We start from the raw sequence: 22573 nt of genomic DNA on the forward strand, positions 1-22573 counted from the left end.
TCCTGTTTTAGGGCGCCCGAGGTCATGGACCAAGGGCGTCGTGATGCCTTGCTTCTGGATATGTGCGGGTACCTTCGAGATGAGACGGGATCAGGCTCTTGCCTTATTCCCGATCTACGAGTTCCATATCCGAGCACGGCGACCGATTCCCGAGAGGGTGGCCGCATCCCTCCTTCTACCGATACCCGGAGGGTGGGTACCCTCCACTCCCTTCGACTCGAGAGGACGAGGCGGAGGAGACACGGTAGCACGAGAGTTGCGGTTTGCGGGCGAGCGGCACGCCGAGCTGCCCAAGAGGAGGCGAGGGATCCCCCGTTTACACCAGGTGCGGAGGATGTGGCTGGAGATGACGATTAGAGTTTCCCCTAGTTTGTTGCTGGTTTGGGGAAACCGTTTTGTTGAGTCGGAGTACCAGGGAGACGGCGACGACGACGAGTAGCTACTGGTCTACTCACTTCCCCAGTTTTCTGGCTGGTTTGGGGAAGTTCGTTTTTGTATGTATCTCTTACTCTTTTTATTTTGTCTCCTTTATTTTATTGCTTTTATTTTGATTATAGGTTGTATATTCCCGATCCCCCATTTTTCTGCTGGTGTATGCTGGAGGACAACGAGGGCGTTGTCCGTTTTGGTTTGGGGAGGGTATTGCATCCTTTTGAGTCTGCATCTGCATTTGTTTTGCACTCACGTTTACTTTTCACCTTGCATTGTTCTTTATTTTCCATCAAAAATCCAAAAAATTAGAAAATTTCAAAAATTCAAAAAAAAATCACGTTTATTTTTGCATATAGGTTGAGTCGGAATGGGAGATTTCTGTGATGAAGTTGCACTATAACTTGTCAATTTACTTGAGCCTTGCACTTTATTGATAGTTTTTCAGCTTTGTCATACGCATAATCTACGAATTTCTGTTCAAACATAAGCTGACTGTTTAGACTTGACCTATAAATTGGCAAACTACTTAAAAATTCTGAGTTTTTAGAGCCATAACTAGTGACATTCATGACCAGTTCATTAGGAATTTTGAGAGTAGTACTCCTTGCATAGCATGTTCATCTCATTTGCACATTTATGACATTCAATTTCTTGTCAAATGCACATATTCGGGTTTGTGGTTGGTGTCACATGCAGGGAGGGTCTTGCAAATTCCCCTTTCTTTATATCTTTCACCCATTTAGCTCCACATTAGCCAAAACTTGCCTTTTTGACCCATTATCTACATTCCAAACTAAGCCTGCCTAGTCAAGCTAGTTAGTATGTTCTTTTGTGGTATGTTTTCCATTGCAGTTTGGTCCGTAATTCTTGTTTGGAGTTGGTGTTTGTATTAAGGAAGGAGGAAAGGAAGGAGAAAAGAAAAAAAGTATTGAAAAAAAAAGAAAGAAAACATGAAAGAAAAAAAAATGAATGAAAAAAAAAAAAAAAAAAAAAAAAAAAAAAAAGGGGCTGAAACGTAAGAAAAGAAAAAAAAAGAGATTGTGAAAATGAAAAAGAGTTGAGAAGATGTTCGAAGATGTACAATCGAAAAGGGTTGTTTGTTTCAGTTAGTTATTTCAGACGGTGTTTAAAAAAAGGGAAGTTTGTGACCGTCTGTCTCCTCCGTTCTATCCCATATTTTTTGAGGAGGTTGTGTTTTGAGTCTAGTGAGTTTTGTGCCAAATGAAGGGCACTTGTACTTAGTTTTTCAGTCAGTTGAGATCCGGATGGTTTCACTATGGTCTTGTTAGAAACTAGCTTGACGCTTTTACCTCCACATTTCCATAACTTGTTTTGCCTTTCTCACCTGAACCTCACTATTCCCATATTATTTGCAAACCCTCGGCTGTGATGGACATTATCGGTTGGAGTGTGTGCATTAGTACTTGAATTGTCTTTCATTTTTGTTGCATGCATGTTATGTAGGTCGCAGTTAGGTGAGTGACTGTCTTTTCTTCTCTCTTTTACATATAATATTCACCCTTTGCTTCATGAGAGAAGAGTGACCACGTGAGAGTCCGGTTTTGTTGGTCTTACAAGGTCGATAGGTCAGCTTTATTTCTGAACAGCTTATAATTCGTTTGCGTATTGACTGCTTGGCTTTAACTGTTGATTTTTGTTGCATTAAATTGGTTCAAGTAGACAAGTTAAGCTAGCTCTGAGTTATCAATTCTGTTCCATTAATTTAGTTTTGAGTTTACTCGAGGGCGAGTAAAGGTTTGGTTTGGGGAGATTTGATACGTGCCTAATGTATAGTCTTTTTGGCCTATTTCAGCACGTATTTCTATGCATTTCTATACTGTTTTTATGGTATTTTGCCCCGAATTGGCTACTTTGGTGTATTTTGTTCTTTTTGTAGGAATGATCGCGAAAGTAGTGGAACCGTACTCTTTTTCGTCCTTTTTGCATGCATTTAGAGGAGACGGGATTGTCCCAGAGTGAGATACTGCACTTAGAAGCGTCATGGCACGCATTACGAGGCACTTGGGTGAAGACGTGAGCTGGAATGAAGACATGATCACTCGATCGAGCTATTTCCCAGTCGATCGAGTGGTTTCTACACCCCCTGATGGTCGATCGAGTGGTTCCCCAGTCGATCGAGTGACTTTTGCTGAAAACTGGCCATCGATCGAGTGGTTTTTATGGGCATGGGCTTTTAATCAGTCAGTCTGATGTTTATTTTCGCAAACCTTAGTACTTTTTCTATTTAAACCTATGCTAATTAGGTTAATATTCATCTCTTAATCTTTTATCATACTTTTACTCTATCTTTGACAGTAGAAACTTTTACTACGTTACTTTTATTCTTCTTCACTGTTACTTTACCTCGGGGTTATTATTGCTCGGATTCAGTTGTTCTTTACGCCGGATTCGCATTGATTGTAATTCCTTCTCTTCCTTTATTAACAATAATCATTTTGTTGCTTTAATTTCTTGTTTGTGTTCTTATTACCTTTGCCCTAATTTTCCTATTTACCATTTATCGTTATTTATAATGTTTTCTGCTGGAACCCTATTTGCTGTTAGTTTAATCACCGATATGAGTAGCTAAACTCCTTCATGTTGGGATTAGGGAATCTGCGGTAGAAAGATGACGATGTAGTGAATGAATTAGACGAATTAATTACGAGACCCTGTCACTATAGCAATTTAACTGTAATTTCCGACCTAGTTGAGTGCACGCTTCTATGTCACCCATTAATCTGGCTAAAATTAATCCTGGATCGAAAGATTGGACTAAATAGCCCTGCTATAAACAGTAGACTACCCTAATGAGGACGAAAGTTAAGTGAGTGGTATTTTAGGATAGGAAGTGGACCGAAAGGACCTTTTAACATCCGTCTTACATTAGTTCGTCTGGATCATTTACAGCTGAGTTATTTGACTACCGTAGTGAACCGAAATCCCGACATGTCCCTCTCTTCTTGATAGTTTAAATCGTTTTTCCTGTCTTTATTGCTCTTACTCTTATTTCTCTCTCCTTTAATTCTCATAGTTTAGAAACCAAATTCAAACAACCCCAATTGTTACCCTTGGATTAGAAATAGATAGCTATAATTACATTACCTCCCTGTGGATTCGATACTCGACTGCCTCTGCTACATTTTAGTTGAGACCGTTAGGTTTTATCTTTGATAGGGTTGCGATAGCCGTGTCAATTGTCCCGTATATTTGCGAAATATAAGGGAAGGAATCATCGTTCCAAAAGGTAAAATTCCTAAAGAAATTTATGTTATTGATATAAATTATACTTCCACTACGACATGGGTACTAGATACCGGTTGTGGTTCTCACCTTTGTAACCATTTACAGGGTTTAAGAGACGTGAAGAGGCTTAGCAAGGGAGATGTGTATCTACGCCTTGGAAATGGAGCTCGAGTAGCGGCCGAATCCAAAGGAACTTATGTTTTAGCTTTGCCTAATGGATTTGAGTTGTATTTACATAATTGTTTTTATGTGCCTACACTCTCTAAAAACATTATTTCAATCGCTATGCTAGACATAGACGGTTTTTATTTTGTCATTAAGAACAATCGTTTTACTATTTCTAGGAATGACTTGGTTATAGGCCAAGCTTCCTCTATCAATGGCATTTACATTTTAGAGACCTCAAATCCTACTAATGATATCTATAACATTCAATCAAAGAAACTCAAATCAAGTGACCCAAGTGAAGCGTTCATTTGGCATTGTCTATTAGGTCACATAAACGAGAATCGCATCAAAAGATTAATTTCGACTAATGTGATTACACCATTTGATTATCAATCATATGGTACATGCGAATATTGCCTACTTGGCAAAATGACTCGTAATCCTTTTAGTGGTAAAGGGACACGAGCTAGTGAGCTATTGGGACTCATACACACCGATGTGTGTGGACCAATGAGTATCACCGCTCGTGGTAATTATGACTACTTTATAACCTTCACCGACGACTTAAGTAGACTTGGGTATGTCTATTTAATGAAACATAAGAGTGAAGAATTTGAGAAATTCAAGGAATTTCAAAACATAGTAGAGAACCAATTGGACAAAAAGGTAAAAGCACTACGTTCCGATCGTGGTGGGGAATATCTTAGCCTTGAATTCGATTCACACTTGAAAGATTGTGGTATTATATCACAACTTTCTCCACCTGGAACACCACAACTAAATGGTGTTGCCGAAAGGTGAAATCGAACCCTACTTGATATGGTTCGATCCATGATGAGTCAAACCGAGTTACCGAACTCGTTTTGGGGATTTGCGATTCAAACCGCAATTAGATCTTTGAACAATAGTCCCACTAAATCCACCGAGAAGACTCCATATGAGATGTGGACGGGAAATGTTCCCAATATATCCTATATGAGGATTTGGGGATGTGATGCTACTAGATCCGAAAAATGCACCTTTGTAGGTTACCCCTCGGATTCTTGAGGATACTACTTCTACAAACCTCAAAAAAACAAAGTGTTTGTGTCTTGCGAGGCTTTCTTCTTAGAAAATCAATTCATTTCTAAGAGACAGAGTGGGAGAAATTTTGAACTTGACGAAGTTCAAGAGCCACAAACCGAGAAAGAGACGCAAGAAGATGTTCCTTCGTCGTCTAACGCGGTTGTACCTCCTCCACTAAGAAGAACGAGTCGAGTAATTCGCCATCCCGATCGATATGTGGGACTTATCGAAGAAGATGGAACACTCGATGTGTTGCTTATAGAAAGTGACGAGCCCGCTACCTAAAAAACCGCAATCTCTAGTCCTAATTCCTCCTTATGGCTTGAAGCCATGAAGTTCGAAATGGATTCTATGCATGAAAACCAAGTTTGGGACTTGGTAGATTTGCCTAAAGGGGCAAGACCCCTTCAATGCAAATGGATATTCAAAGTCAAGAATGGCATAGAAGGACATGACGATGTCTACAAAGCTAGGCTAGTGGCAAAAGGATTTACCCAAGTCCAAGGTCTTCATTATGATGAGACCTTCGCCCCCGTAGCCATGCTAAGATCCATACGGATTTTGTTAGCGATTGCCGCATTTCATGATTATGAAATATGGCAAATGGATGACAAAACCGCTTTTCTAAATGGGCATTTAGAAGAGGAGGTGTACATGATACAACCCGAAGGTTTTGTTGATTCTAAAAATCCTAACAAAGTGTGCAAGCTTAAGAGATCCATTTATGGTCTTAAGCAAGCATCTAGAAGTTGGAATCATCGATTCAATCATGTTATAAAGGAAAATGGTTTCACTCGAAGTGTTGAGGAACCGTGTTTATACATGAAATTTAGTGGGAGCAATGTTGTGTTCCTAATCTTGTATGTCGATGACATACTACTCATTGGAAATGATATTCCAATGTTGTCTTCTGTTAAAAAGTGGTTAGGTAACCACTTCCAAATGAAGGATTTAGGAGAGGCACAACGCATATTAGGTATCCGGATCCATAGAGATAGATCCAAGAGGATATTGGCACTAAGTCAAGAGTCTTATGTTGATAAGATTCTTCGACGGTTCAGCATGGACAAATCCAAAAGGGGTTTGGTACCTATGGTAACTGGGACAATATTGAGCAAGACTCAATCTCCCTCCGAACCCCATGATGTTGAACACATGAAAACGATCCCTTATGCTTCCGCTATCGGATCAATCATGTACGCCATGATATGCACACGTCCTGGTGTCTCGTATGCCTTGAGCATGACGGGTAGATATCAAGGAAATCCAGGTGAGAGTCACTGGATTGCTGTCAAGAACATCCTTAAGTACTTGAGAAGAACTAAGGATTCTATCTTAGTGTTTGGAGGAGACACCGAACTTCGTGTTAATGGTTACACGGACTCAAGCTTCCAAACAGATAGAGATGACATGAAATCACAAGCTGGTTTTGTTTTCATGCTCAATGGTGGAGCCGTTAGCTGAAGAAGCTTCAAGGAAGTCAGAATCATGGATTCAACAATGGAGGTGAGTACATTGCGGCATCGGAAGCGCCAAGGAAGCTGTGTGGATCAGGCAATTCACGGAAGGTCTAAGAGTAGTACCTACCGCCAATGATCCCATCACTCTCTATTGTGATAATAGTGGGACAATCTTCCAAGCTAAGGAGCCGAAGTCTAGTAATAGATCTAGACATGTACTTAGAAAATATCATGTAATAAGAGATTTCATTGAACGAAAGGAAATTGCGATTTGTAAGGTTGGGACGGATGACAATATAGCCGATCCGCTCACCAAGCCTTTATCGCAGGCTAAGCATGATGGACATGTTGCGTCCATGGAACTTAAACGTGTACCAAGTTTTTGTTAGATTTTGAAATGAAATAAAAGTGTTGTTTTGTTCATGTTCACAATCACATTTGTCTTTTATCTTTAATTTATACTTTGTTACATCCAAACGGGTTGTAGGGACAATTGAACCCCGTTAAAGTGAACACGGATTAACATAGTATTTGCCCATAGTCACTTGTATGAGGTGACGTCTCGAAGTGACTAGAGTGTGATGCGATTGATGGCAAGTTCAAGTGCCATAGAGTCATGTGAGATGACTAGTCGATCACATAGGCAGACTGTTAGGAACATTTTGTCGGGCCTTATGACCGCTTATAGAGTTCTGGCAAATTTATATAGCCTGGTCGTGGCGAGAGCTGCTATAGTATTCAAATGAGTCGATTCTTTTGACTAAAGACTATTCGCCTAAGATGGCACAGTTTCAGATTAACTTTGATTTGTGTTACTACGACCTTCGTAAATGGGGTCAAATAGGCATATTTTGGGTTATGATGGCTGTGGCTAGTTGAAGGGAATGAGTGCGATAGGAGTTGTCCACCCTTAGTCAGGGTTATAACAATATCTCAGGGCCACTCGAGGAGTAATGAACTGGAAATGCGTGGCCACGCTCGGATTGTATCCATGGTGGATAAATCCGGTCAATTAGTTGTTCTCCAGATCGAGGAAACCACTCTCGATATGATCACTTGCAAGTACGACCTGAAAGACACCTTGCATTGAGTGGGAGATAGTAATAGGACGAGAGAATTGGTGACGCACACTTGTCTAGGACAAGTGGGAGATTGTTGGAATATGTGTCCTCCGACAATAATGCGATCACAACTGTTGATCATAATGATCACATGTTTAAATCTCATTTTTAAAAGAATACGATTGAGAAGTATTTTTACTGTCAACTGGTCAACATATATCGGTAATGATTGGCTGACTAGAGTTTGACATTACTGTCGTGCGACGGTGGTGATCAGTTGATCCCCTAGGTCATACCTAAAGGATATTACTCTTAATTGATCATTTAATTAATCGTATAACGTTACGAGTTAATTAAATTACTTGAAAATTGACGGACGATTTTGGAAGTAAAATTTACGTATCTCATTATAAACTGATTAAATAAGATGCGGTCCGAGTAATCGAATTGTTTCATTACTCAGATGAAATTATTGTTTATAGAAACAATTGAAATTGAATGAATCATTATAAATACAAATTGTTGTGATTTATAGTTGGTAAAATATTTTGGTACAAGTAATTATGAATTACTAAGTCGATTTTTGTATATGACGTATTTTTATTAATACGTTGATTTTTAATATGTTAAAAATACATGACAAATTTATGCCACATATGACATGTGACATAAGACAAATTGACATTTTGACAAAGATAATATGGAGTCCATATTATCTATGTGTACCGAAAATAAGAGGCTCATTAGGCTAATATTGTGTTGGATATATTAGTGGAAAACATGATGATTAAAAAATAGCTAGCCATGCAAAACCTATTGTTCTTGTGAAGGCAACCATGAGCATGCATTGGCTCTTTTGTTCCTCCTCTCCCACCCGATTTTGGGAAGAAAACCCTTGTGGTTTTTCTTCTTATTTTTGCCTAATATTCACAAAGATAGAGACTTGTGATTATTATTCATTCATCCCATCTAAAAACTAGAGTTTTAGAAAGAGAAAATTTCCTCCATTACTCCTCTCTCTCAACCGGTTTTGGGAGAGATACCAAATAATTTTTGGGTCATTTTTCTTACAAAATTAATATTATCTAGTATACATTATATTAATTTTATTAAGAGTGTGTCTTGGGTATTAATCCTTGGGAGAGATCCTATACTTGGGTCTTTGTTCATCCATAAAGGAAAGCACAAGAACAAGAGAGAAGGAGATCTCTCTTGTGCCCTAGAAACCGAAATTCCAATGTAAGGATGAATGTTTCTTCTATATTTTGTTTATTAGTTTGCATGCATAAGATCATTTATTAATTTTATGACAAATTAACCTAAAACATATATGAATATGTTAGTATATAGATCTACTTTTCCTTCAGTCTAGTCATGTACTTAGTAAAATTCATGCTATAAGGGATAACATGAAATTGAAGGAAATCGCAATTCACAAAGTTTGAACACTTGGACACATGGTATGTTCACAAGCTGAACTTTTATTGCGTTTTGGCAAGTGCATAAGTACACTTAAGATTTGGTGCGGATGTCAACAAAGAAAGAGTTGGTCGTCACACATCCAACCAAACCACAATTTATAACTTCACAAACAACTCTACAATTAGTAAAGAGGCAAGTAAAGGTCGGATCCCAAGGGACGGGAATTGAGATGAGATTTCTATTGAAACTAGTGGTGTCTTAGGGGTGTCACAATTTGGGTTGATGTAGAAGGTCACTAAACTAAATAGCAATGAGAGTAAACAAGCAAGATGAATTAAAAGGGTTGTAAACAATTGATAAAAAGCACTAGAGTGTCATAGGGTCATAGGGGAATCATGGGAATTGATCATACAAACATGTTCTCAAATTATAAGCGAGCAATTATTGTTGTGATGGATTGAGTTGGGTTATATCTTACAATCCTAGGAAAGTTTGGGTCCCGGAGCCGAATCGATTAGATTGTACAACACCCAAAAGTCGACTGAATCTTCCCTACTCAACAACATACATGGTCTAATGAGACTCGAGTTGGTTTATGTCTTACAAGTCTCATTGAAAAGATAGGTGATGGGTAAAAAATGCAAGGATTCATAGGCTCGCATTTCATCAAACATAACATGTGCATGAGTTGAGATCAAAACAAGCAAGCAAATAAACCATGAAAGCATATTAATTTAAGCATGAATCATTCCCCATGTTGGTTTCCCCTAATTACCCATTAACCCTAGCTAGGTGACTACTCACTCATTATCATGTTGATCATGCTAGCAAGGTTGTCAATCATACCAACAAAATGAAACATGATGAACAAATGAAAGTAATTAGCAATAATTAAAAAGGGATTAAGAGGATTATACCTACTAATGATTCCAATAATAAAGCAAAGATAAAAGAAGTACTTGATGCTTGATTGAGAGGTTGTCAATCTCCCAATAATAACCCAAATAATCTTCAATTACCCAAAATAAAGGATGAACAAAAGAAAGATTAAGGAAATAAAACTTGTATTAAAACTTGACTAATTGTTGATTACAAAACTAAAAAGAGATTTGATTGATATTAACTACTCTAAGAATTGATAAGAAGAACATGCTCTTCTAATTAGACTAATGAGGTATTTATAGTGGAAATTAGGTGGATGCATTAGGGTTAACTAAGGGCCAAACTAGTAATTACACTTTTTAGATTGAGCAGGGAGAAGCCGGTATTTTTCGAAGGAAGGGCTTCTTTATTTGTAGCTTGGAGAAGAGGAAATTTCGCTGTACTGGAATCCGTGCGTATTGGAGTCGGGACGGGCGGATTCTGGCAGGGGAAGACGGGCGTCTTCAGGGGAATCCGGGCGGATTCTGTGGCTGATGTCCGGGCGTCTTTGGAGGAAGACGCACAGATTGTGCTTGTGGAGGACGGGCGGATTCAGGACAATCCGCTCGGATTGTACCTCAGCAATATTTCTTCTTCTTTTCTTCCCTTTTCTTCATAAAATCCTTGGGGATTTCCTCGGGGACTCAAGGATCCTTTCTCATCATTTGCCCAACTACTATAATATGTACAAAGGCCTTCTAATCTTGTGTCTCCTTGATGCTTGGTCATTGGATTTGATCAATTTAGTCTCGTTTTGCCATGAAAATGCAAGATTCTTACTCCTTTCCTACCAAGGGATCAAAATCTCAAAGAATATGCAAAACAAAGAACTAAAGATAATAAATGACCCATATATGCACTAAAAAGCATGGGAACAAGGCTAATTCGGGGGCTAAATATGCGCTAATTATGGTCACATCAAATATCCCCAAACCGAACCTTTGCTCGTCCCGAGTAAACAGGTGACAAAGACTAGGACCATTATTTAAACTAACCTAATAACATAGCCGATATGAGACAATTAGCGGGTCTCACTCCGCCCCTTCAACTCACAACAAGACAACCATGAGGTAGGATGCCTTCTTGCAAGGCAAGGTGGGTCTTGCCAAAATGGCGACACATCGAAACATTAAGCTGATGTGACCATAATTGGCGCATATTTAGCCCCCGAATTACCATTGTTTCCGTGCTTTTTAGTGCCTATTTGGGTCATTTCTTATCTTTAGTTCTTTGTTTTGCATATTCTTTGAGATTTTGATCCCTTGGTAGGAAAGGAGTAAGAATCTTGCATTTTCATGGCAAAACGAGGCTAAATTGATTGTATTCAATGACCAAGCATCAAGAAGAGACAAGACTAGAAGGCCTTTGTACATATTATAGTAGAAGAACAATGTTGAGAAAGGATCCTTGCGTCCCCAAGGAAATCCCCAAGGAATTTACGAAGAAAAGGGAAGAAAAGAAGAAGAATTGAAGCTGACCAACAATCCGAACGGATTGCAGACAATCCGTCCGTCCGTCCTCAACAATCCGAGCGTCCCTCCTTGGAATCCGCTCGGATTCCCCCAGCACAATCCGAGCGTCCCTCTCCTGAATCCGCTCGGATTGCACAGCCCAAATCCGGCCGTCCCGACTCTAATCCGCACGGATTTCAGTACAGCACGGATTTCATTCTTCAAGCTACGAAAAGAGAAGCCCTTCTCTCAGAAAATACCGGGTCCTCCTTGCTCAACTTAAAAAGTGTAATTACTAGTTTAGCCCTTAGTTAACCCTAATGCATCCTCCTATTTTCCACTATAAATACCCCATTAGGCTAATTAGAGGAGCATGTTCTTCTTATCAATATTTAGAGTAGTTAATATCAATCAAATCTCTCTTCAATATTGTAATCAAGTATTAATCAAGTTTTAATCCAAGTTTTAGTTCTTTAATCTCTCTCTTGTTCTTCCTTTATTTTGGGTAATTAGAAGATTATTGGGTTTATTGGGAGATTGACAACCTTCCATCAATCATCAAGTTCTTCTATTATTCTTTTCATTATTATTTTGGAATCATTAGTAGGTATAATCTCTTAATCCCTTTTTAATTATTGCTAATTACTTTCATTTATTCATCATGTTTCATATTGTTGGTATGATTGACAACCTTGCTAGCATGATCAACATGATAATGAGTGAGTAGTCTCTTAGCAAGGGTTTAATGGGTGATTAGGGGAAACCATCATGGGGATGATTCATGCTTAAATCAATATGCTTTCATAATCTATTTGCTTGCTTGTTTTGATCTTAATACATGCACATGTTATATTTGATGAAATGCTAAGCCTATGAATCCTTGCATTTACTATCATCTCCTATCTTTTCAATGAGACTTGTAAGACATAACCCAACTCGAGTCTTGTTAGACCATGCATGTGTTGAGTAGGAAAGATTAAGTCGAATTGTAGGTGTTGTACAATCTAATCGATTCGGCTCCGGGACCCAAACTTTCCTAGGATTGTAAGATATAACCCAACTCAATCCATTACAACAATAATTGCTTGCTTATAATTTGAGAACATGTTTGTATGATCATATCCCATGATTCCCCTATGAACCCATGACACCCTAGTGCCTTTAATCAATTGTTTACACCCCTTATTTTATTCATCTTGCTAGTTTATTTTCATTGTTATTTTAGTTTAGTAACCTTCTACATCAACCCAATTTGTGACACCCCTAGACACCACTAGTTACAATAGAATTCTCATTTCAATACCCGTCCCTTGGGATCCGACCTTTACTTACCTCTTTACTAATTGTAGAGTTGTTTGTGAAGTATAAATTGTGTTTTGTATCGACCATTGACCAACGACCACATATACTTAATTCTGAACACCAAATGGCCTCGATCAAAAATGGCGCCGTTGCCGGGGACGGTGTTTAATTGATTTAAGATTTCTTTTTATTGTTATTAGTTGTGTCTTTTTCACCTTGGGGAAGTAAAACTCCTCAAGGTTTGTTATAATTGTTTTTGAGTTGTTTGATATTTTGCATGTCTAGAAGGTTACAAGGTGATTTGTTACCTTTTGACCGTGAAATCGAAAGAACCTTGACGAATAATAGGAGACTTGTTAGGAGGAATTTGAGAGGTGTTGGTGAAGTTGTTCAACCCACTAGTGAGTTTGTCAATCCTTTCGTAATAGAAGGAGAAGAGAACCCATTACACAATATCCCGCAAAATCCACCTACAATGCCTAAATTCTCGTCACACTCTATACCCACCAAGGAGAATCTACCAAATGGTACTCCTACACCGCAACATCTCACCGGTAATTTTATTGCCAAGTCCGCCTTCATCCAACTAGTTGAGAGGAGCCAATTCGGGGGAATGCCTAGTGAGGACCCTCATTCTCATATGGAAACCTTTTGCGATTATTGTGATGCTATCTCTCAAACGGGCGTGACTCAAGACCAAATAAGATGGGTCTTATTTCCTCTTTCGTTAATCGGCACCGCAAAGCAATGGTTGAAGGGCCTTGATAAGGCCACCCTTGGAATAGATTCTTGGAAGAAGTTAGCTCTAGCTTTCTACAAAAAATTCTACCCACCGGAAAAGACTAACATGCTAAGAGCTCAAATTACGGGTTTTAAGCAAAGAGATGAAGAATCTTTGTATGAAGCTTGGGAGCGGTTCAAAGGTGTTTGTCGCTCATGTCCTCACCATGGACTTAGCGAATGGTTTTTAGTGCAACAATTTTGGAATGGTTTATATGAAGATTCAAGAAACATTCTCAATATGGGATCAAATAGAATGTTCACCGAAGTTGATGACAATCAAACATGGAACAAGATTGAGGAAATGGCGGTCCATAATTCACAATATAGTAGACCTCGCAAGGCTACTAGAGGAGTAAAGTATGAAGTGGACTCCGTTACTCAATTGGGTGCTCAACTTAGTGCTCACATTGACACAATCAACTTGAAGTTTGAACAAGCTATGGCTAGACTTGAGGAAAACTCAAAATCATCAAAGCATCATGTCAATGCCATGACGGCATCCTCATCAATCCCAAGTGGGATATGTGAGAATTGTGGAACTTTGGGTCATGACCCAAGTGAGTGTAGGGGAACAACCGAACAAGTCAATGCTTTCCAAGCTTACAAAAGTGGTACCCCTTATTCAAATTTTTACAATGAAAACACCAAGTTCCATCCAAATCTCTCATACAAAAGCCAAAATTTTCAAAACCCTCAAACAACATACACTCCACCACCCATGAGAAACCAAAATCAAAGACCCTTTTACAATCAAAACCAAGGTTACCAAAATCAAAATCCATACAATCACCAAAATGACCAAGGTTTTGATGTCCAAAAAGCGGTCCTCCAAATGCAAAAGAATCAACAAGAATTTTTCACTCAAATGCAAAAAGATAGCCAAGCAAAGGACACCACCATCAACAACATTCTAGCTCACACCAAGATGTTGGAAACACAATTGACTCAACTAGCATCTTCAAGCTCACAAAGACAAAAGGGGCAATTACCACCTCAAAGTAATCCCCCTAGACATGAAACGGTTAGTGCCATTCACTTGAGAAGTGGTACAAGATATGAAGCACCGAAGAAGCAAGTTGAGGATGAAGTTGTGAAAGCTAGTGAAAAGGAAGAAATTGTGCAAAGCCCCAAAGAAGGGGAATCATCAAAAGAAGAAAGTTCAAAGAAAAATGAAGACAAGGCCAAAGAGAAGGAGCCCATTGTGATTAGACTTCCTTTTCCAAGTCGTCAAGCCAAGCCCAAATTTGATGATCAACTTGGAAAGTTTATGGAGATTGTGAAGATCATATCCCATGATTCCCCTATGAACCCATGACACCCTAGTGCCTTTAATCAATTGTTTACACCCCTTATTTTATTCATCTTGCTAGTTTATTTTCATTGTTATTTTAGTTTAGTAACCTTCTACATCAACCCAATTTGTGACACCCCTAGACACCACTAGTTACAATAGAATTCTCATTTCAATACCCGTCCCTTGGGATCCGACCTTTACTTACCTCTTTACTAATTGTAGAGTTGTTTGTGAAGTATAAATTGTGTTTTGTATCGACCATTGACCAACGACCACATATACTTAATTGTGAACACCAAATGGCCTCGATCATAAGCACACAAAATCAAATAATGGATGCATCTACAAAAGGAATAGCCACTTCCTCATCAAGCGAAGGAGGCACTAAAGAGGAACAAATTTAAGAGCATATAATCCTTCACAAATACTATTTCAACAAATTACTAAGGCTAAGAGGATGGCACTAAATCACCTCCAAATGGTGGTAAACTAGACTACTTTCGTCCTCAATTTCCAAATGATTTCGTCAAGGGCGATCGGATGATGGTGGAATGATGATCCCTATGATGCTAGTAGCATATGACATGACAAGTCTCGAATTCTCTACAAAATTAAAGGTCATGGATCGTCCCAAGCTCGACAAAGTGGCTTGACAAAAAGGCTTTTTGGGAATGAAATGCTTAAATCGTTATAAACAAACGGTGGATATGACTAGTATTCAAAAATTGACCTCATTTAACTTTCACATTTCAAAAAAATTTAAGATGGGGTTTGTCCCTTCCGGGCTAGTGTCCTTTGCTTTCGCCAATCGCTTATTAGGCAACCGGTTAACCTCTAGACAATAGCTTTTCGGGGTGATAGTCACTCTGTCTCTGGGCGGCCGAATTCACAACCGTGTGGGGGCCCAATTCAATGGATCCCGCTCCAAAGCACATCGAAGTGGTACGCCTCCATCAAAACAACTAAATTTCTCAACATTTCAACATTTCATAACATTTGAGGTTTCCTTAGCAATAAATTACTTAAACATGACAAAATTCTTTGAAATGAGCACTTCAAACTTATTGATAGAAAGTATTTTTGGGTTGCCTTACCACAAGGTCAATCAAGGTCACCTAGACAAGTTAACCAAGTCTACATCGCATCACGGGGTTGGATAGGTGACTCACATGCAAACCCTTGACTAGGCTTTGGGTCATGGGTCAAAAGACACTAGTATGACACAATCTAGGGTGCTTTACAACCATTCTAGTAGGCAAAGTCTTAAGTTGAAAAAGTATTTGTAATGGCTTAGTTGCTCTTGTCAAAGTTCCTAATTAGGCACTTTTCAAAATATTTTGTCTAAATGCAACTATATGCCATGATGCAACTATTATATACATCCTAATGCATATGATTCTACCAACTAATATGACATATAAACTAAATGCAAGTCCTAAGTTCACATTGTTATACCGCATCAATCAAAATAAAGCCACATAGTCATTAACATAAAGAGGAAAAAGGAGATTGGAAAGATCATACCATGCGGTCTTCAATATCCTCATGTCTCGGATGTGGCGTAGTCGATCAATGTGAACAAGGATAGAACAAACACAATATATACAATACAATATATACAAGTCTACACTACAAAGGAAATAAACATGTTTTTGACTTTTCAATTTTCAAATTTTTATGATTTTTCGAAATTTTTCAATTTTTTTGGGTTTTTGAATAAAAGTTAAGTTAGAATTCCCCATCCCCACACTAATATGGGCATTGTCCTCAATGGCCAAAATGATGGGAAATTATGCAAACATGATGCATGATTTCTACACTAAATGCAATCTACACTACATGATGCATGGTTTTTGTTTATGACGGAGAGGATAATTTAGATTACCTCCCGTTGTGTATGCATTAACTTCCTCAAACCGAGTTAGACACTATTGCTAATGTCCTAAAGATGGGTGTAGTTCATGCACACACTATGCAATGCATGAAACTAATTTGTCATTTTGGATTTTGAAAGTGGGAACAATGAAATGAGAACACCTCAATGGTACCGAGGTGTGAGTCCTCTATGGTGCTAGGATTACTCCAACAATGATCAAGAAAAATAATTAAAACAAAGAAAGAAGTAAGCAAACCTCAAGAGGGTAGGAGCCTCCAAGCTTGCTAATATTCCATCATATCATCACTATCATCATCTTCCTCATTAGAAGTGGTCTCATTGACATTTCCCTCTTCACTTGCTTCTTCACCTTCTTCTTCACCTTGCTCATCATCCTCTTCTCCTTCTTCACTAGCTTCCTCATCAATGTTATCATCAACCTCTTCATTACCGACAACCTCATTGTCACCCGGAACAACCCTAGATGCACTCGGAAAGAAAACTTCTCTATCCGCCCAACTAGGTAAAGGACATGAAGGATCAAGTAGTCCTTGCCTATCTAAGTGTAGGAGGGGTGGATATTGAGCTAGGTAAGCATTTTTCTGATCCTCAAAGGCTTGCTTGTGCATTGCTTGCATGAGAAGAGTCAAATAATCATTTCTTGCTTCAACGCCATCGGGCTTGAACTCTTGGTACTCGAAAGGGTAGGGTGGTGTGACAATGAAAGAGGAGGGCGTTTCAAGTTCACCCTTTTGTTGTCGGATAATGTACTCGGCCTCTTTTGAAAGGGGAAGTAGATAATTGGTCCGGTGGATGCTTAAACGACAAATCTTCGAAGGCAATGTGAACGATCTAGCCTCACTAGTGAGCCATCCATACTTGGTGTCAAGAGGGTTATGGGTAACCCACTTGTACTTGTGTATCATAGTATGAATATCAATGAGATGACCACCCTCTTTCGCCTCATACTTGTTGTCTTTGTTGAAGTTTGGATCAAAGTATTTAGCTAGGATAGTGACTAGGCCGCCATTCACAATAACGGTAGTGCCTTTCTTCCCACAATCAATGTTGAGCCATCTATCCACCAAAAGCCTTAGAGAGTTGAAAGGCTTGGTGTGTTCCCTTCCAATGTTCAAAGCCGACTCAAGAAGAACAAAATCGAGTTTGGTGAAATGGTTGGTGTCTTTTCTTGCAATGATGGTGTTTCCTATGACCTTGTGCCATACTCTTATGCCCGGATGGTGGACTAAAAGAGCACGACTAGCATGAAAGTCTTCAAATTTCCTTCCGGAAATCGCCTCCCAAAGAGGGTCGGGGTCATATTTGCCAACATTCTTAAACCAACTCGGTGAATCACTAAGACCCAAAGCTTTACCCATTTCCTCAAAGGAGATGCGCCTACTAACATTAGCTATACGGAACTCGATGGTCTCCATAGTCTCAACCTTGTTGACTTTCAAAGAACTCAAAAATTCTAAGGTAAGGGAGGGGTATGTCAATCCTTTTGATTCAAACAATTTCTCCAACCCCATGGCTTTAAAGAAGACTCTAGTTTGCTCAAGGACACCCAACTTATCTAAGGTATCTTCACAAATAAACTTGGTGGATAGAAATGATTTCCTAGCAAACTTGGCAAAAGTGTCCCTATGGGTTTTGGAAATGAAAGTTACCTCCGGATAGTGAGAAAGTTGATCAATTTCCGGAGTAGTAGATGTTGTTGCTCCCATGGAAGGTTGTTGTTGTTGTTGTTGCACTTCCAAGTTTGGGTTTGCTACCACCATAGCCAATGCTTTCTTTGCTTGAAGAGTCTTTTGCCTTAATGAGAGAGTCTTTGCCTTTGTTGCCTTTGTTGCTCCCTTAGTCCTTGCCATTGATGATTAAACCAAAAAAAGAGTGAAAAATCTTCAATTTGTAGTGCACCCAAATCGATTTAAAGGTGAAAGGCTTTGCCTTTATGAATTCGAAAATCGACTCAAAGGTTGAAGATTTTGTGCTTGGTTTTGATTTTTATTGAAAAATGAGTGATTGATTTGTTGTTAAAAGGATGTTTTGATTTGATTTTGGTAAATGTTGTTGAGGAATCTTGTTTTTGTGATGGAGAGGATGAGGGTTTTGGTGTTTATGAGTAGTGTTATGAATGAAGGAATGAAGAAATGAATGTAGGAGGGGGTTTATAAAACCCGAAAAATTTGAACTGCAGGGGCAAGACGGGCGGATTCTGCTCGGAACGTTCGGATTCGGTCTGTTCTGCGTTGGGAAAAACTCGCCTAAAGACGGGCGTCTTTCAGTGAAGATGCTCGGATTCGCAAACACGGGACGGGCGTCTTATACAGAAGACGGGCGGATTCCTTCACAGGGATTTTTCTTGTTTTCCTCAGCCAAAAAGACGGGCGTCTTCTTTCCAAGACGGGCGGATTTTTGAAGACGGGCGGATTTGAATGCAGGACGCCCGGATTTGCTGACAGTCAAAAATTTCAAAAAGTTCAGCTCATTTCAGGACAGGTGTCTTCTACCCAATATGCCCGGATTGTCTGAAGACGGGCGGATTCTCCTGAATCCGCTCGGATTCTACCCCTTTGTACCCGGATTCAGTTCCATCCGTGTACATTGCATATCCCTTGTCATTTTTCCATTCTTCTTCGTATCTCGTATTCTTCATTGTGGGGGCACTACTAAGGCATGGATAGCCTAGGCAATTGCCATCCCCACACTAAGCTAAAGCACTACACATCAATTGAAATCATTAGTCCCTCCCTCACTTCTCTCAAACATGACAATTATCTTGATCAAAGTATAAAAATCCAAAGATGACAAAAATGCAATATAAGAATTGAAATGCGAGTTAGGGAGTTAGAAATATTTACAAATGGTGGTTTAGGGAGGACTCCACCAAACTCTCATTCTTGATGAGATGTCAAGGGGGCATGTCCAAGGTGTTGTTGATGTTGCTCAACACCTTGAAGAAATAATCAAAAGCTTGTTCATTATCGTTATAAAGTTCTTCAATAGACCTTGGCCCTTTTTGTCGGTCTTGATCGATGGCATTACCAATGTAGGGATTAAAAATTCCTTCAAATTCGTCGTCCCAAAGACCACAAACTTCATTAAGTTGATCATTGAAAATCTCTTGATTTGATGGAGACAACTCTCCCAATTTCTTTTCTTGGCCAATAAGGCCATCATCTTCTTCTTTGCTTGGTTTTGATGAGCTTTGCAATATCTCCTTGTCACAATTCACTTGCTCTTTGAATGGAGCATCTGCAATTTTCTTCTTCCATTGGAGTTCCGACTTCTTCCTATCATCCTTCCGGCTATAATGATCAATCATGAAACACGGTTCATGTAAACGAGGAGCTCTCATAGTCTTGTCAAGATTAAAAGTTATACTCTCATCTCCCACTTCTAGAGTGAGCTCTCCATGTGTCACATCAATCACCGCACCCGCGGTGTGTAAGAAAGGTCTTCCTAGAATGATTGGAATGTTGGAATCTTCCTCCATATCAACAATGACAAAGTCCACCGGGATGAAAAACTTCCCAATTAAACGGAACATCTTCCCATATCCCTAATGGTGTCTTCGTCGATCTATCGGCCATTTGGAGTGTGATATTGGTGCATTTAAGCTCTCCCATCCCCAACCTTTTACTCACCGAGTACGGCATAACACTCACACTAGCCCCTATATCACATAAGGCTTTGTTGATCGTGGTGTCGCCAATGGTACACGGTATTGAGAAGCTTCCCGGATCCTTTAGTTTTGGAGGTGAACTCCCTTGAAGTATTGCACTACTCACCTTGGTGAAGGCGATAGTCTCAAGTTTCCGGATCGACTTCTTCTTTGTGAGGATGTCTTTCATGTATTTCGCATAGGCCGGCACGTGATTGATCAATTCCGTAAAAGGAATCGAGACTTCCAAATTCTTCACAATTTCCATAAACTTTCCAAGTTGGTCATCAAATTTGGGCTTGGCTTGACGACTTGGAAAAGGAAGTCTAATCATAATGGGCTCCTTCTCCTTGACCTTGTCTTCATTTTTCTTTGAAATTTCTTCTTTTGATGATTCTCCAACCTTGGAGTTTTCCACAATTTCTTCCTTATCACTAGCTTCCACAACTTCATCCTCAACTTGCTTCTTCGGTGCTTCATACCTTGTACCACTTCTCAAGTGAATGGCACTAACCGTTTCATGTCTTGGGGGATTACTTTGAGGTGGTAATTTCCCCTTTTGTCTTTGTGAGCTTGAAGATGCTAGTTGAGTCAATTGGGTTTCCAACATCTTGGTGTGAGCTAGGATGTTGTTGATGGTGGTTTCCTTTGCTTGACTATCTTTTTGCATTTGAGTGAAAAACTCTTGTTGATTCTTTTGCATTTGGAGGACCTCTTTTTTAACATCAAAACCTTGGTCATTTTGGTGATTGTATGGATTTTGATTTTGGTAACCTTGGTTTTGGTTGTAAAAGGGTCTTTGATTTTGGTTTCTCATGGGAGGTGGGGTGTATGTTGTTTGAGGGTTTTGAACATTTTGGCTTTTGTATGAGAGATTTGGATGGAATTTGGTGTTTTCATTGTAATAGTTGGAATAAGGGGTACCACTCTTGTATGCTTGGAAAGCATTCACTTGTTCATTTGTTCCCCTACATTCACTTTGGTCATGTCCCAAAGTTCCACAATTCTCACATATCCCACTTGGGATTGATGAAGATGCCGTCATGGCATTAACATGATGCTTTGGTGATTTTGAGGCTTCTTCAAGTTTAGCCATTGCTTTTTCAAACTTCAAATTGATTGTGTCAATGTGAGCACTAAGTTGAGCACCCAATTGAGTAACGGAGTCCACTTCATGCTTTCCTCCTCTAGTAGCCTTGCGAGGCCTACTATATTGTGAGTTATGGACCGCCATTTCCTCAATTTTGTTCCATGTTTGATTGTCATCAACTTCGGTGAACATTCCATTTGATCCCATGTTGAGAATGTTCCTTGAATCTTCATATAAACCGTTCCAAAATTGTTGTACCAAGAACCACTCGCTAAGTCCATGATGAGGACATGAGCGACAAATTCCTTTGAACCGCTCCCAAGCTTCATACAAAGATTCTTCATCCCTTTGCTTAAAACCCGTAATTTGAGCTCTTAGCATTTTAGTCTTTTCCGGTGGGTAGATTTTTTTGTAGAAAGCTAGAGCCAACTTCTTCCAAGAATCAATTCCGAGAGTGGCCTTATCAAGGCCCTTCAACCATTGTTTCGCGGTGCCAATTAGAGAAAAAGGAAATAAGACCCATCGAATTTGGTCTTGAGTTACACCGGTTTGAGAAATCGCATCACAATAGTCACAAAAGGTTTCCATATGAGAATGAGGGTCTTCACTAGGCATCCCCACAAATTGGCTCCTTTCGACTAATTGGATAAAGGCGGATTTGGCAATAAAATTTCGGTTAGATGTTGTGGTGTGGGAGTACCATTGGGTAGGTTCTCCTCCGTGGGTACGGAATGTGATGAAAACTTAGGCATTGTAGGTTGATTTTGTGTGGTATTTGGTATTGGGTTCTCCTCACCTTCTCTTGCAAAAGGGTTAATGAACTCAATAGTTGGTTGAATATCTACAACCTCACTAATACCTCTCAAATTCCTCCAAGCAAGTCTTCTATTGGTTGTCAAAGTTCTTTCAATTTCACGACCAAAAGGTAACAAATCACCTTGTGACCTTCTAGACATGCAAACTATCAAACAACTTGAAAACAATTAGAACAAACCTTGAGGAGTTTTACTTCCCCAAGGCAAAGAAAGACACAACTAATAACAATATAAGGAAATCTAAATCAAGCTAACACCGTCCCCGGCAACGGCGCCATTTTTGGTGCGGATGTCAACAAATAAAGAGTTGGTCGTCACACATCCAACCAAAACACAAATTAGAACTTCACAAACAACTCTACAATTAGTAAAGAGGCAAGTAAAGGTCGGATCCCAAGGGACGGGAATTGAGATGAGATTTCTATTGAAACTAGTGGTGTCTTAGGGGTGTCACAATTTAGGTTGATGTAGAAGGTCACTAAACTAAATAGCAATGAGAGTAAACAAGCAAGATGAATTA

The 22573-nt window shown here is 39.3% G+C and overlaps 2 non-coding genes across 2 annotated transcripts; one reads left to right on the forward strand and one right to left on the reverse strand.

The window, feature by feature from the left end:
* Positions 1–13375: 13375 nt before the first annotated feature.
* On the reverse strand, positions 13376–13482 carry LOC141638576 (small nucleolar RNA R71). The gene has a single exon (XR_012542124.1). It is a non-coding gene; the product is annotated as a small nucleolar RNA R71 (small nucleolar RNA).
* An 8030-nt stretch (positions 13483–21512) lies between these two features.
* Positions 21513–21619, forward strand: LOC141638594 (small nucleolar RNA R71). Its single transcript, XR_012542141.1, has one exon. It is a non-coding gene; the product is annotated as a small nucleolar RNA R71 (small nucleolar RNA).
* The last annotated feature ends 954 nt before the right edge of the window (positions 21620–22573 follow it).

This window comes from Silene latifolia, unplaced genomic scaffold (genome assembly GCF_048544455.1).
Source record: "Silene latifolia isolate original U9 population unplaced genomic scaffold, ASM4854445v1 scaffold_20.1, whole genome shotgun sequence".
Taxonomy (NCBI): domain Eukaryota; kingdom Viridiplantae; phylum Streptophyta; class Magnoliopsida; order Caryophyllales; family Caryophyllaceae; genus Silene; species Silene latifolia.